This window comes from Schistocerca gregaria, unplaced genomic scaffold, assembly GCF_023897955.1.
Source record: "Schistocerca gregaria isolate iqSchGreg1 unplaced genomic scaffold, iqSchGreg1.2 ptg000470l, whole genome shotgun sequence".
NCBI lineage: Eukaryota > Metazoa > Arthropoda > Insecta > Orthoptera > Acrididae > Schistocerca > Schistocerca gregaria.
The window spans coordinates 3,542,593-3,557,697 of record NW_026061884.1 but is presented as its reverse complement, the minus strand read 5'-3'; the positions used below and the strand labels follow the sequence as shown (position 1 = coordinate 3,557,697).

Genomic DNA, 15,105 nt, shown 5'->3' with positions numbered 1-15,105 from the left:
TTAAGGCGAATGGCGCAGTTAAAGCATTTGCCAAAGCGGTACAGCATAAGGTGGGACGAGGCAGTCTGAATTACATTTTATAGATGTATTTCTCACATATCTCAAAGCCTCTCGCGATATTCGTCGTCGTCGTCGTCGCCGTCGTCGCCGCCGCCGCCGCTTCTGCAGAAGTAGCAAATGGCAACCGTAGCAAATGCGGCGAGGGACGCCCTGCCTTCGATTCCGAATGCACAAAGTGTGTGGTCTTGTTTCACAGTCTATATTTGGTCGGTCTCGTCAGAGGTTGAATGTAACGAATGGGTGGGAAAGAGCAAGGGGCAGCGGCTGTGTAGAACGAAAACACAAATCCTCAGGGGTGTGAGCGTTTCGAGATGAGTCGTATACATGTAAATGTTGGTCGTCATTGACCGTGTGGCCTAAAGGATAAGGCGTCGGACTTCGGATCTGAAGATTACAGGTTCGAATGCTGTCACGCTTGTGTTTTTCCAGTTCTGAAAAAGAAACATAACGTTTTAATGTAGCAATTGAGCAGTACGAAACCGTCTGAATGTTGCTGTTGACCATTTTTTGCTTGGAGATGCTCTTGAGCTTGAAACACACACAACAAGACCGGTGTTAACTAGCGAAATGGTCGGCAGAGTGCCGACACAGCGAGTTTTGACTATCACTTGCACATCTAAAACAACGTCGGAAAGTAACTCGTTCGGCTTTTGAGTCACATAAAGTATGTGCGTTAATTTTGACGCCACTAGCTCTGCATGTTGTCATGCAATTTCTTTACCTCTCAGAAATGATTATGACATAAAAGTGAAGTACGTGACGAGTGTGACGTTAGGAAAACATTAGGCATCATGGAGAGATTCTGTATGGGACAACCCAACCCAAACGAGTACTGTGTGACGTGCTACCCGGCAGGTATTCACCGAGGTAGCCGGCTAGCTCAGTCGGTAGAGCGTCAGACTTTTAATCCCAGGGTCGTGGGTTCGAGCCAGACGCTGGGCGGAACGGAATTTTGTTCCGCTGCAAGTGTAAATTACCGTTTTTCAGATTAACGAGATTTAATGGAAATAGCAACTTTAAACTTTGCCTACGTCTCTGTCAGTCGCAAGGAAGCTGTATTTGATGGTGAAGGTGATTTTGTAGACATGTGTGAAAGACATGTTCAGAAATGCAAGTGTTGTTGTTTGGAGAGCACATCGGTTACGTGTCAGATGTGTAGTCAAGCAGTAATTTGTCGCCATAGCTGCAAATATTAGCCGGTAATATGAAGTGTTGTCAGCTAAAGTCTGATGATGCAGACGACCGTAAGGACGAAGTACCCAAGAGTACCGCTAGGCCGCGCGTCTTTAGCTCAGTGGTAGAGCACTGGTCTAATAAACCAGGGGTCGTAAGTTCCATCCTCACAGGAGAAAGATGAATTTTGGAAATCAGTTGCGCGTCGTGGCCGTATAGCAAACAGTACCTGTGATGACGAACAATTAGCGACAGGCGTTTTTTTTAAGAATTACTTTCAGATGCGATTAAGGCGAATGGCGCAGATAAAGCATTTGCCAAAGCGGTACAGCATAAGGTGGGACGAGGCAGTCTGAATTACATTTTATAGATGTATTTCTCACATATCTCAGAGCCTCTCGCGATATTCGTCGTCGTCGTCGTCGCCGTCGTCGCCGACGCCGCCGCTTCTGCAGAAGTAGCAAATGGCAACCGTAGCAAATGCGGCGAGGGACGCCCTGCCTTCGATTCCGAATGCACAAAGTGTGTGGTCTTGTTTCACAGTCTATATTTGGTCGGTCTCGTCAGAGGTTGAATGTAACGAATGGGTGGGAAAGAGCAAGGGGCAGCGGCTGTGTAGAACGAAAACACAAATCCTCAGGGGTGTGAGCGTTTCGAGATGAGTCGTATACATGTAAATGTTGGTCGTCAGTGACCGTGTGGCCTAAAGGATAAGGCGTCGGACTTCGGATCTGAAGATTACAGGTTCGAATGCTGTCACGCTTGTGTTTTTCCAGTTCTGAAAAAGAAACATAACGTTTTAATGTAGCAATTGAGCAGTACGAAACCGTCTGAATGTTGCTGTTGACCATTTTTTGCTTGGAGATGCTCTTGAGCTTGAAACACACACAACAAGACCGGTGTTAACTAGCGAAATGGTCGGCAGAGTGCCGACACAGCGAGTTTTGACTATCACTTGCACATCTAAAACAACGTCGGAAAGTAACTCGTTCGGCTTTTGAGTCACATAAAGTATGTGCGTTAATTTTGACGCCACTAGCTCTGCATGTTGTCATGCAATTTCTTTACCTCTCAGAAATGATTATGACATAAAAGTGAAGTACGTGACGAGTGTGACGTTAGGAAAACATTAGGCATCATGGAGAGATTCTGTATGGGACCACCCAACCCAAACGAGTACTGTGTGACGTGCTACCCGGCAGGTATTCACCGAGGTAGCCGGCTAGCTCAGTCGGTAGAGCGTCAGACTCTTAATCCCAGGGTTGTGGGTTCGAGCCAGACGCTGGGCGGAACGGAATTTTGTTCCGCTGCAAGTGTAAATTACCGTTTTTCTGATTAACGAGATTTAATGGAAATAGCAACTTTAAACTTTGCCTACGTCTCTGTCAGTCGCAAGGAAGCTGTATTTGAAGGTGAAGGTGATTTTGTAGACATGTGTGAAAGACATGTTCTGAAATGCAAGTGTTGTTGTTTGGAGAGCACATCGGTTACGTGTCAGATGTGTAGTCAAGCAGTAATTTGTCGCCATAGCTGCAAATATTAGCCGGTAATGTGAAGTGTTGTCAGCTAAAGTCTGATGATGCAGACGACCGTAAGGACGAAGTACCCAAGAGTACCGCTAGGCCTCGCCTCTTTAGCTCAGTGGTAGAGCACTGGTCTAATAAACCAGGGGTCGTAAGTTCCATCCTCACAGGAGAGAGATGAATTTTGGAAATCAGTTGCGCGTCGTGGGCGTATAGCAAACAGTACCTGTGATGACGAACAATTAGCGACAGGCGTTTTTTTAAGAATCACTCTCAGATGCGATTAAGGCGAATGGCGCAGATAAAGCATTTGCCAAAGCGGTACAGCATAAGGTGCGACGATGCAGTCTGAATTACATTTTATAGATGTATTTCTCACATATCTCAGAGCCTTTCGCGATATTCGTAGTCGTCGTCGTCGTCGTCGTCGTCGCCGCCGCCGCCGCTTCTGCAGAAGTAGCAAATGGCAATCGTAGCAAATGCGGCGAGGGACGCCCTGCCTTCGATTCCGAATGCACAAAGTGTGTGGTCTTGTTTCACAGTCTATATTTGGTCGGTCTCGTCAGAGGTTGAATGTAACGAATGGGTGGGAAAGAGCAAGGGGCAGCGGCTGTGTAGAACGAAAACACAAATCCTCAGGGGTGTGAGCGTTTCGAGATGAGTCGTATACATGTAAATGTTGGTCGTCAGTGACCGTGTGGCCTAAAGGATAAGGCGTCGGACTTCGGATCTGAAGATTACAGGTTCGAATGCTGTCACACTTGTGTTTTTCCAGTTCTGAAAAAGAAACATAACGTTTTAATGTAGCAATTGAGCAGTACGAAACCGTCTGAATGTTGCTGTTGACCATTTTTTGCTTGGAGATGCTCTTGAGCTTGAAACACACACAACAAGACCGGTGTTAACTAGCGAAATGGTCGGCAGAGTGCCGACACAGCGAGTTTTGACTATCACTTGCACATCTAAAACAACGTCGGAAAGTAACTCGTTCGGCTTTTGAGTCACATAAAGTATGTGCGTTAATTTTGACGCCACTAGCTCTGCATGTTGTCATGCAATTTCTTTACCTCTCAGAAATGATTATGACATAAAAGTGAAGTACGTGACGAGTGTGACGTTAGGAAAACATTAGGCATCATGGAGAGATTCTGTATGGGACAACCCAACCCAAACGAGTACTGTGTGACGTGCTACCCGGCAGGTATTCACCGAGGTAGCCGGCTAGCTCAGTCGGTAGAGCGTCAGACTTTTAATCCCAGGGTCGTGGGTTCGAGCCAGACGCTGGGCGGAACGGAATTTTGTTCCGCTGCAAGTGTAAATTACCGTTTTTCAGATTAACGAGATTTAATGGAAATAGCAACTTTAAACTTTGCCTACGTCTCTGTCAGTCGCAAGGAAGCTGTATTTGAAGGTGAAGGTGATTTTGTAGACATGTGTGAAAGACATGTTCAGAAATGCAAGTGTTGTTGTTTGGAGAGCACATCGGTTACGTGTCAGATGTGTAGTCAAGCAGTAATTTGTCGCCATAGCTGCAAATATTAGCCGGTAATATGAAGTGTTGTCAGCTAAAGTCTGATGATGCAGACGACCGTAAGGACGAAGTACCCAAGAGTACCGCTAGGCCGTGCCTCTTTAGCTCAGTGGTAGAGCACTGGTCTAATAAACCAGGGGTCGTAAGTTCCATCCTCACAGGAGAAAGATGAATTTTGGAAATCAGTTGCGCGTCGTGGCCGTATAGCAAACAGTACCTGTGATGACGAACAATTAGCGACAGGCGTTTTTTTTAAGAATTACTTTCAGATGCGATTAAGGCGAATGGCGCAGATAAAGCATTTGCCAAAGCGGTACAGCATAAGGTGGGACGAGGCAGTCTGAATTACATTTTATAGATGTATTTCTCACATATCTCAGAGCCTCTCGCGATATTCGTCGTCGTCGTCGTCGCCGTCGTCGCCGACGCCGCCGCTTCTGCAGAAGTAGCAAATGGCAACCGTAGCAAATGCGGCGAGGGACGCCCTGCCTTCGATTCCGAATGCACAAAGTGTGTGGTCTTGTTTCACAGTCTATATTTGGTCGGTCTCGTCAGAGGTTGAATGTAACGAATGGGTGGGAAAGAGCAAGGGGCAGCGGCTGTGTAGAACGAAAACACAAATCCTCAGGGGTGTGAGCGTTTCGAGATGAGTCGTATACATGTAAATGTTGGTCGTCAGTGACCGTGTGGCCTAAAGGATAAGGCGTCGGACTTCGGATCTGAAGATTACAGGTTCGAATGCTGTCACGCTTGTGTTTTTCCAGTTCTGAAAAAGAAACATAACGTTTTAATGTAGCAATTGAGCAGTACGAAACCGTCTGAATGTTGCTGTTGACCATTTTTTGCTTGGAGATGCTCTTGAGCTTGAAACACACACAACAAGACCGGTGTTAACTAGCGAAATGGTCGGCAGAGTGCCGACACAGCGAGTTTTGACTATCACTTGCACATCTAAAACAACGTCGGAAAGTAACTCGTTCGGCTTTTGAGTCACATAAAGTATGTGCGTTAATTTTGACGCCACTAGCTCTGCATGTTGTCATGCAATTTCTTTACCTCTCAGAAATGATTATGACATAAAAGTGAAGTACGTGACGAGTGTGACGTTAGGAAAACATTAGGCATCATGGAGAGATTCTGTATGGGACCACCCAACCCAAACGAGTACTGTGTGACGTGCTACCCGGCAGGTATTCACCGAGGTAGCCGGCTAGCTCAGTCGGTAGAGCGTCAGACTCTTAATCCCAGGGTTGTGGGTTCGAGCCAGACGCTGGGCGGAACGGAATTTTGTTCCGCTGCAAGTGTAAATTACCGTTTTTCTGATTAACGAGATTTAATGGAAATAGCAACTTTAAACTTTGCCTACGTCTCTGTCAGTCGCAAGGAAGCTGTATTTGAAGGTGAAGGTGATTTTGTAGACATGTGTGAAAGACATGTTCTGAAATGCAAGTGTTGTTGTTTGGAGAGCACATCGGTTACGTGTCAGATGTGTAGTCAAGCAGTAATTTGTCGCCATAGCTGCAAATATTAGCCGGTAATGTGAAGTGTTGTCAGCTAAAGTCTGATGATGCAGACGACCGTAAGGACGAAGTACCCAAGAGTACCGCTAGGCCTCGCCTCTTTAGCTCAGTGGTAGAGCACTGGTCTAATAAACCAGGGGTCGTAAGTTCCATCCTCACAGGAGAGAGATGAATTTTGGAAATCAGTTGCGCGTCGTGGGCGTATAGCAAACAGTACCTGTGATGACGAACAATTAGCGACAGGCGTTTTTTTAAGAATCACTCTCAGATGCGATTAAGGCGAATGGCGCAGATAAAGCATTTGCCAAAGCGGTACAGCATAAGGTGCGACGATGCAGTCTGAATTACATTTTATAGATGTATTTCTCACATATCTCAGAGCCTTTCGCGATATTCGTAGTCGTCGTCGTCGTCGTCGTCGTCGCCGCCGCCGCCGCTTCTGCAGAAGTAGCAAATGGCAATCGTAGCAAATGCGGCGAGGGACGCCCTGCCTTCGATTCCGAATGCACAAAGTGTGTGGTCTTGTTTCACAGTCTATATTTGGTCGGTCTCGTCAGAGGTTGAATGTAACGAATGGGTGGGAAAGAGCAAGGGGCAGCGGCTGTGTAGAACGAAAACACAAATCCCCAGGGGTGTGAGCGTTTCGAGATGAGTCGTATACATGTAAATGTTGGTCGTCAGTGACCGTGTGGCCTAATGGATAAGGCGTCGGACTTCGGATCTGAAGATTACAGGTTCGAATGCTGTCACGCTTGTGTTTTTCCAGTTCTGAAAAAGAAACATAACGTTTTAATGTAGCAATTGAGCAGTACGAAACCGTCTGAATGTTGCTGTTGACCATTTTTTGCTTGGAGATGCTCTTGAGCTTGAAACACACACAACAAGACCGGTGTTAACTAGCGAAATGGTCGGCAGAGTGCCGACACAGCGAGTTTTGACTATCACTTGCACATCTAAAACAACGTCGGAAAGTAACTCGTTCGGCTTTTGAGTCACATAAAGTATGTGCGTTAATTTTGACGCCACTAGCTCTGCATGTTGTCATGCAATTTCTTTACCTCTCAGAAATGATTATGACATAAAAGTGAAGTACGTGACGAGTGTGACGTTAGGAAAACATTAGGCATCATGGAGAGATTCTGTATGGGACCACCCAAACCAAACGAGTACTGTGTGACGTGCTACCCGGCAGGTATTCACCGAGGTAGCCGGCTAGCTCAGTCGGTAGAGCGTCAGACTCTTAATGCCAGGGTCGTGGGTTCGAGCCAGACGCTGGGCGGAACGGAATTTTGTTCCGCTGCAAGTGTAAATTACCGTTTTTCTGATTAACGAGATTTAATGGAAATAGCAACTTTAAACTTTGCCTGCGTCTCTGTCAGTCGCAAGGAAGCTGTATTTGAAGGTGAAGGTGATTTTGTAGACATGTGTGAAAGACATGTTCTGAAATGCAAGTGTTGTTGTTTGGAGAGCACATCGGTTACGTGTCAGATGTGTAGTCAAGCAGTAATTTGTCGCCATAGCTGCAAATATTAGCCGGTAATGTGAAGTGTTGTCAGCTAAAGTCTGATGATGCAGACGACCGTAAGGACGAAGTACCCAAGAGTACCGCTAGGCCTCGCCTCTTTAGCTCAGTGGTAGAGCACTGGTCTAATAAACCAGGGGTCGTAAGTTCCATCCTCACAGGAGAGAGATGAATTTTGGAAATCAGTTGCGCGTCGTGGGCGTATAGCAAACAGTACCTGTGATGACGAACAATTAGCGACAGGCGTTTTTTTAAGAATCACTCTCAGATGCGATTAAGGCGAATGGCGCAGATAAAGCATTTGCCAAAGCGGTACAGCATAAGGTGGGACGAGGCAGTCTGAATTACATTTTATAGATGTATTTCTCACATATCTCAGAGCCTCTCGCGATATTCGTCGTCGTCGTCGACGTCGTCGTCGTCGTCGTCGTCGTCGTCGCCGCCGCCGCCGCTTCTGCAGAAGTAGCAAATGGCAATCGTAGCAAATGCGGCGAGGGACGCCCTGCCTTCGATTCCGAATGCACAAAGTGTGTGGTCTTGTTTCTCAGTCTATATTTGGTCGGTCACGTCAGAGGTTGAATGTAACGAATGGGTGGGAAAGAGCAAGGGGCAGCGGCTGTGTAGAACGAAAACACAAATCCTCAGGGGTGTGAGCGTTTCGAGATGAGTCGTATACATGTAAATGTTGGTCGTCAGTGACCGTGTGGCCTAATGGATAAGGCGTCGGACTTCGGATCTGAAGATTACAGGTTCGAATGCTGTCACGCTTGTGTTTTTCCACTTCTGAAAAAGAAACATAACGTTTTAATGTAGCAATTGAGCAGTACGAAACCGTCTGAATGTTGCTGTTGACCATTTTTTGCTTGGAGATGCTCTTGAGCTTGAAACACACACAACAAGACCGGTGTTAACTAGCGAAATGGTCGGCAGAGTGCCGACACAGCGAGTTTTGACTATCACTTGCACATCTAAAACAACGTCGGAAAGTAACTCGTTCGGCTTTTGAGTCACATAAAGTATGTGCGTTAATTTTGACGCCACTAGCTCTGCATGTTGTCATGCAATGCAATTTCTTTACCTCTCTGAAATGATTATGACATAAAAGTGAAGTACGTGACGAGTGTGACGTTAGGAAAACATTAGGCATCATGGAGAGATTCTGTATGGGACCACCCAACCCAAACGAGTACTATGTGACGTGCTACCCGGCAGATATTCACCAAGGTAGCCGGCTAGCTCAGTCGGTAGAGCGTCAGACTCTTAATCCCAGGGTCGTGGGTTCGAGCCAGACGCTGGGCGGAACGGAATTTTGTTCCGCTGCAAGTGTAAATTACCGTTTTTCTGATTAACGAGATTTAATGGAAATAGCAACTTTACACTTTGCCTACGTCTCTGTCAGTCGCAAGGAAGCTGTATTTGAAGGTGAAGGTGATTTTGTAGACATGTGTGAAAGACATGTTCTGAAATGCAAGTGTTGTTGTTTGGAGAGCACATCGGTTACGTGTCAGATGTGTAGTCAAGCAGTAATTTGTCGCCATAGCTGCAAATATTAGCCGGTAATATGAAGTGTTGTCAGCTAAAGTCTGATGATGCAGACGACCGTAAGGACGAAGTACCCAAGAGTACCGCTAGGCCTCGCCTCTTTAGCTCAGTGGTAGAGCACTGGTTTAATAAACCAGGGGTCGTAAGTTCAATCCTCACAGGAGAAAGATGAATTTTGGAAATCAGTTGTGCGTCGTGGCCGTATAGCAAACAGTACCTGTGATGACGAACAATTAGCGACAGGCGTTTTTTTAAGAATCACTCTCAGATGCGATTAAGGCGAATGGCGCAGATAAAGCATTTGCCAAAGCGGTACAGCATAAGGTGGGACGATGCAGTCTGAATTACATTTTATAGATGTATTTCTCACATATCTCAGAGCCTTTCGCGATATTCGTAGTCGTCGTCGTCGTCGTCGTCGTCGCCGCCGCCGCCGCTTCTGCAGAAGTAGCAAATGGCAATCGTAGCAAATGCGGCGAGGGACGCCCTGCCTTCGATTCCGAATGCACAAAGTGTGTGGTCTTGTTTCACAGTCTATATTTGGTCGGTCTCGTCAGAGGTTGAATGTAACGAATGGGTGGGAAAGAGCAAGGGGCAGCGGCTGTGTAGAACGAAAACACAAATCCTCAGGGGTGTGAGCGTTTCGAGATGAGTCGTATACATGTAAATGTTGGTCGTCAGTGACCGTGTGGCCTAATGGATAAGGCGTAGGACTTCGGATCTGAAGATTACAGGTTCGAATGCTGTCACGCTTGTGTTTTTCCAGTTCTGAAAAAGAAACATAACGTTTTAATGTAGCAATTGAGCAGTACGAAACCGTCTGAATGTTGCTGTTGACCAATTTTTGCTTGGAGATGCTCTTGAGCTTGAAACACACACAACAAGACCGGTGTTAACTAGCGAAATGGTCGGCAGAGTGCCGACACAGCGAGTTTTGACTATCACTTGCACATCTAAAACAACGTCGGAAAGTAACTCGTTCGGCTTTTGAGTCACATAAAGTATGTGCGTTAATTTTGACGCCACTAGCTCTGCATGTTGTCATGCAATTTCTTTACCTCTCAGAAATGATTATGACATAAAAGTGAAGTACGTGACGAGTGTGACGTTAGGAAAACATTAGGCATCATGGAGAGATTCTGTATGGGACCACCCAACACAAACGAGTACTGTGTGACGTGCTACCCGGCAGGTATTCACCGAGGTAGCCGGCTAGCTCAGTCGGTAGAGCGTCAGACTCTTAATCCCAGGGTCGTGGGTTCGAGCCAGACGCTGGGCGGAACGGAATTTTGTTCCGCTGCAAGTGTAAATTACCGTTTTTCTGATTAACGAGATTTAATGGAAATAGCAACTTTAAACTTTGCCTGCGTCTCTGTCAGTCGCAAGGAAGCTGTATTTGAAGGTGAAGGTGATTTTGTAGACATGTGTGAAAGACATGTTCTGAAATGCAAGTGTTGTTGTTTGGAGAGCACATCGGTTACGTGTCAGATGTGTAGTCAAGCAGTAATTTGTCGCCATAGCTGCAAATATTAGCCGGTAATGTGAAGTGTTGTCAGCTAAAGTCTGATGATGCAGACGACCGTAAGGACGAAGTACCCAAGATTACCGCTAGGCCGCGCCTCTTTAGCTCAGTGGTAGAGCACTGGTCTAATAAACCAGGGGTCGTAAGTTCCATCCTCACAGGAGAGAGATGAATTTTGGAAATCAGTTGCGCGTCGTGGCCGTATAGCAAACAGTACCTGTGATGACGAACAATTAGCGACAGGCGTTTTTTTAAGAATCACTCTCAGATGCGATTAAGGCGAATGACGCAGATAAAGCATTTGCCAAAGCGGTACAGCATAAGGTGGGACGAGGCAGTCTGAATTACATTTTATAGATGTATTTCTCACATATCTCAGAGCCTCTCGCGATATTCGTCGTCGTCGTCGTCGTCGTCGTCGTCGTCGCCGCCGCCGCCGCTTCTGCAGAAGTAGCAAATGGCAATCGTAGCAAATGCGGCGACGGACGCCCTGCCTTCGATTCCGAATGCACAAAGTGTGTGGTCTTGTTTCTCAGTCTATATTTGGTCGGTCACGTCAGAGGTTGAATGTAACGAATGGGTGGGAAAGAGCAAGGGGCAGCGGCTGTGTAGAACGAAAACACAAATCCTCAGGGGTGTGAGCGTTTCGAGATGAGTCGTATACATGTAAATGTTGGTCGTGAGTGACCGTGTGGCCTAATGGATAAGGCGTCGGACTTCGGATCTGAAGATTACAGGTTCGAATGCTGTCACGCTTGTGTTTTTCCAGTTCTGAAAAAGAAACATAACGTTTTAATGTAGCAATTGAGCAGTACGAAACCGTCTGAATGTTGCTGTTGACCATTTTTTGCTTGGAGATGCTCTTGAGCTTGAAACACACACAACAAGACCGGTGTTAACTAGCGAAATGGTCGGCAGAGTGCCGACACAGCGAGTTTTGACTATCACTTGCACATCTAAAACAACGTCGGAAAGTAACTCGTTCGGCTTTTGAGTCACATAAAGTATGTGCGTTAATTTTGACGCCACTAGCTCTGCATGTTGTCATGCAATTTCTTTACCTCTCAGAAATGATTATGACATAAAAGTGAAGTACGTGACGAGTGTGACGTTAGGAAAACATTAGGCATCATGGAGAGATTCTGTATGGGACCACCCAACCCAAACGAGTACTATGTGACGTGCTACCCGGCAGATATTCACCGAGGTAGCCGGCTAGCTCAGTCGGTAGAGCGTCAGACTCTTAATCCCAGGGTCGTGGGTTCGAGCCAGACGCTGGGCGGAACGGAATTTTGTTCCGCTGCAAGTGTAAATTACCGTTTTTCTGATTAACGAGATTTAATGGAAATAGCAACTTTAAACTTTGCCTACGTCTCTGTCAGTCGCAAGGAAGCTGTATTTGAAGGTGAAGGTGATTTTGTAGACATGTGTGAAAGACATGTTCTGAAATGCAAGTGTTGTTGTTTGGAGAGCACATCGGTTACGTGTCAGATGTGTAGTCAAGCAGTAATTTGTCGCCATAGCTGCAAATATTAGCCGGTAATATGAAGTGTTGTCAGCTAAAGTCTGATGATGCAGACGACAGTAAGGACGAAGTACCCAAGAGTACTGCTAGGCCGCGCCTCTTTAGCTCAGTGGTAGAGCACTGGTGTAATAAACCAGGGGTCGTAAGTTCCATCCTCACAGGAGAAAGATGAATTTTGGAAATCAGTTGCGCGTCGTGGCCGTATAGCAAACAGTACCTGTGATGACGAACAATTAGCGACAGGCGTTTTTTTAAGAATCACTCTCAGATGCGATTAAGGCGAATGGCGCAGATAAAGCATTTGCCAACGCGGTACAGCATAAGGTGGGACGAGGCAGTCTGAATTACATTTTATAGATGTATTTCTCACATATCTCAGAGCCTCTCGCGATATTCGTCGTCGTCGTCGTCGTCGTCGTCGTCGTCGCCGCCGCCGCTTCTGCAGAAGTAGCAAATGGCCATCGTAGCAAATGCGGCGAGGGACGGCCTGCCTTCGATTCCGAATGCACAAATTGTGTGGTCTTGTTTCTCAGTCTATATTTGGTCGGTCACGTCAGAGGTTGAATGTAACGAATGGGTGGGAAAGAGCAAGGGGCAGCGGCTGTGTAGAACGAAAACACAAATCCTCAGGGGTGTGAGCGTTTCGAGATGAGTCGTATACATGTAAATGTTGGTCGTCAGTGACCGTGTGGCCTAATGGATAAGGCGTCGGACTTCGGATCTGAAGATTACAGGTTCGAATGCTGTCACGCTTGTGTTTTTCCACTTCTGAAAAAGAAACATAACGTTTTAATGTAGCAATTGAGCAGTACGAAACCGTCTGAATGTTGCTGTTGACCATTTTTTGCTTGGAGATGCTCTTGAGCTTGAAACACACACAACAAGACCGGTGTTAACTAGCGAAATGGTCGGCAGAGTGCCGACACAGCGAGTTTTGACTATCACTTGCACATCTAAAACAACGTCGGAAAGTAACTCGTTCGGCTTTTGAGTCACATAAAGTATGTGCGTTAATTTTGACGCCACTAGCTCTGCATGTTGTCATGCAATTTCTTTACCTCTCAGAAATGATTATGACATAAAAGTGAAGTACGTGACGAGTGTGACGTTAGGAAAACATTAGGCATCATGGAGAGATTCTGTATGGGACCACCCAACCCAAACGAGTACTGTGTGACGTGCTACCCGGCAGGTATTCTCCGAGGTAGCCGGCTAGCTCAGTCGGTAGAGCGTCAGACTCTTAATCCCAGGGTCGTGGGTTCGAGCCAGACGCTGGGCGGAACGGAAATTTGTTCCGCTGCAAGTGTAAATTACCGTTTTTCTGATTAACGAGATTTAATGGAAATAGCAACTTTAAACTTTGCCTGCGTCTCTGTCAGTCGCAAGGAAGCTGTATTTGAAGGTGAAGGTGATTTTGTAGACATGTGTGAAAGACATGTTCTGAAATGCAAGTGTTGTTGTTTGGAGAGCACATCGGTTACGTGTCAGATGTGTAGTCAAGCAGTAATTTGTCGCCATAGCTGCAAATATTAGCCGGTAATGTGAAGTGTTGTCAGCTAAAGTCTGATGATGCAGACGACCGTAAGGACGAAGTACCCAAGAGTACCGCTGGCCGCGCGTCTTTAGCTCAGTGGTAGAGCACTGGTCTAATAAACCAGGGGTCGTAAGTTCCATCCTCACAGGAGAAAGATGAATTTTGGAAATCAGTTGCGCGTCGTGGCCGTATAGCAAACAGTACCTGTGATGACGAACAATTAGCGACAGGCGTTTTTTTAAGAATCACTCTCAGATGCGATTATGGCGAATGGCGCAGATAAAGCATTTGCCAAAGCGGTACAGCATAAGGTGGGACGAGGCAGTCTGAATTACATTTTATAGATGTATTTCTCACATATCTCAGAGCCTCTCGCGATATTCGTCGTCGTCGTCGTCGTCGTCGTCGTCGTCGTCGCCGCCGCCGCTTCTGCAGAAGTAGCAAATGGCAATCGTAGCAAATGCGGCGAGGGACGCCCCGCCTTCGATTCCGAATGCACAAAGTGTGTCGTCTTGTTTCACAGTCTATATTTGGTCGGTCTCGTCAGAGGTTGAATGTAACGAATGGGTGGGAAAGAGCAAGGGGCAGCGGCTGTGTAGAACGAAAACACAAATCCTCAGGGGTGTGAGCGTTTCGAGATGAGTCGTATACATGTAAATGTTGGTCGTCAGTGACCGTGTGGCCTAATGGATAAGGCGTCGGACTTCGGATCTGAAGATTACAGGTTCGAATGCTGTCACGCTTGTGTTTTTCCAGTTCTGAAAAAGAAACATAACGTTTTAATGTAGCAATTGAGCAGTACGAAACCGTCTGAATGTTGCTGTTGACCATTTTTTGCTTGGAGATGCTCTTGAGCTTGAAACACACACAACAAGACCGGTGTTAACTAGCGAAATGGTCGGCAGAGTGCCGACACAGCGAGTTTTGACTATCACTTGCACATCTAAAACAACGTCGGAAAGTAACTCGTTCGGCTTTTGAGTCACATAAAGTATGTGCGTTAATTTTGACGCCACTAGCTCTGCATGTTGTCATGCAATTTCTTTACCTCTCAGAAATGATTATGACATAAAAGTGAAGTACGTGACGAGTGTGACGTTAGGAAAACATTAGGCATCATGGAGAGATTCTGTATGGGACCACCCAACCCAAACGAGTACTATGTGACGTGCTACCCGGCAGATATTCACCGAGGTAGCCGGCTAGCTCAGTCGGTAGAGCGTCAGACTCTTAATCCCAGGGTCGTGGGTTCGAGCCAGACGCTGGGCGGAACGGAATTTTGTTCCGCTGCAAGTGTAAATTACCGTTTTTCTGATTAACGAGATTTAATGGAAATAGCAACTTTAAACTTTGCCTACGTCTCTGTCAGTCGCAAGGAAGCTGTATTTGAAGGTGAAGGTGATTTTGTAGACATGTGTGAAAGACATGTTCTGAAATGCAAGTGTTGTTGTTTGGAGAGCACATCGGTTACGTGTCAGATGTGTAGTCAAGCAGTAATTTGTCGCCATAGCTGCAAATATTAGCCGGTAATATGAAGTGTTGTCAGCTAAAGTCTGATGATGCAGACGACAGTAAGGACGAAGTACCCAAGAGTACTGCTAGGCCGCGCCTCTTTAGCTCAGTGGTAGAGCACTGGTCTAATAAACCAGGGGT

At 46.4% G+C, this 15,105-nt stretch overlaps 1 non-coding gene across 1 annotated transcript; it reads left to right on the top strand.

Annotated features, from left to right (window-relative positions):
• The first annotated feature begins 8,966 nt into the window (after window positions 1–8,966).
• On the top strand, window positions 8,967–9,038 carry Trnai-aau (transfer RNA isoleucine (anticodon AAU)). The gene has a single exon. It is a non-coding gene; the product is annotated as a tRNA-Ile (tRNA).
• Window positions 9,039–15,105: the final 6,067 nt, after the last annotated feature.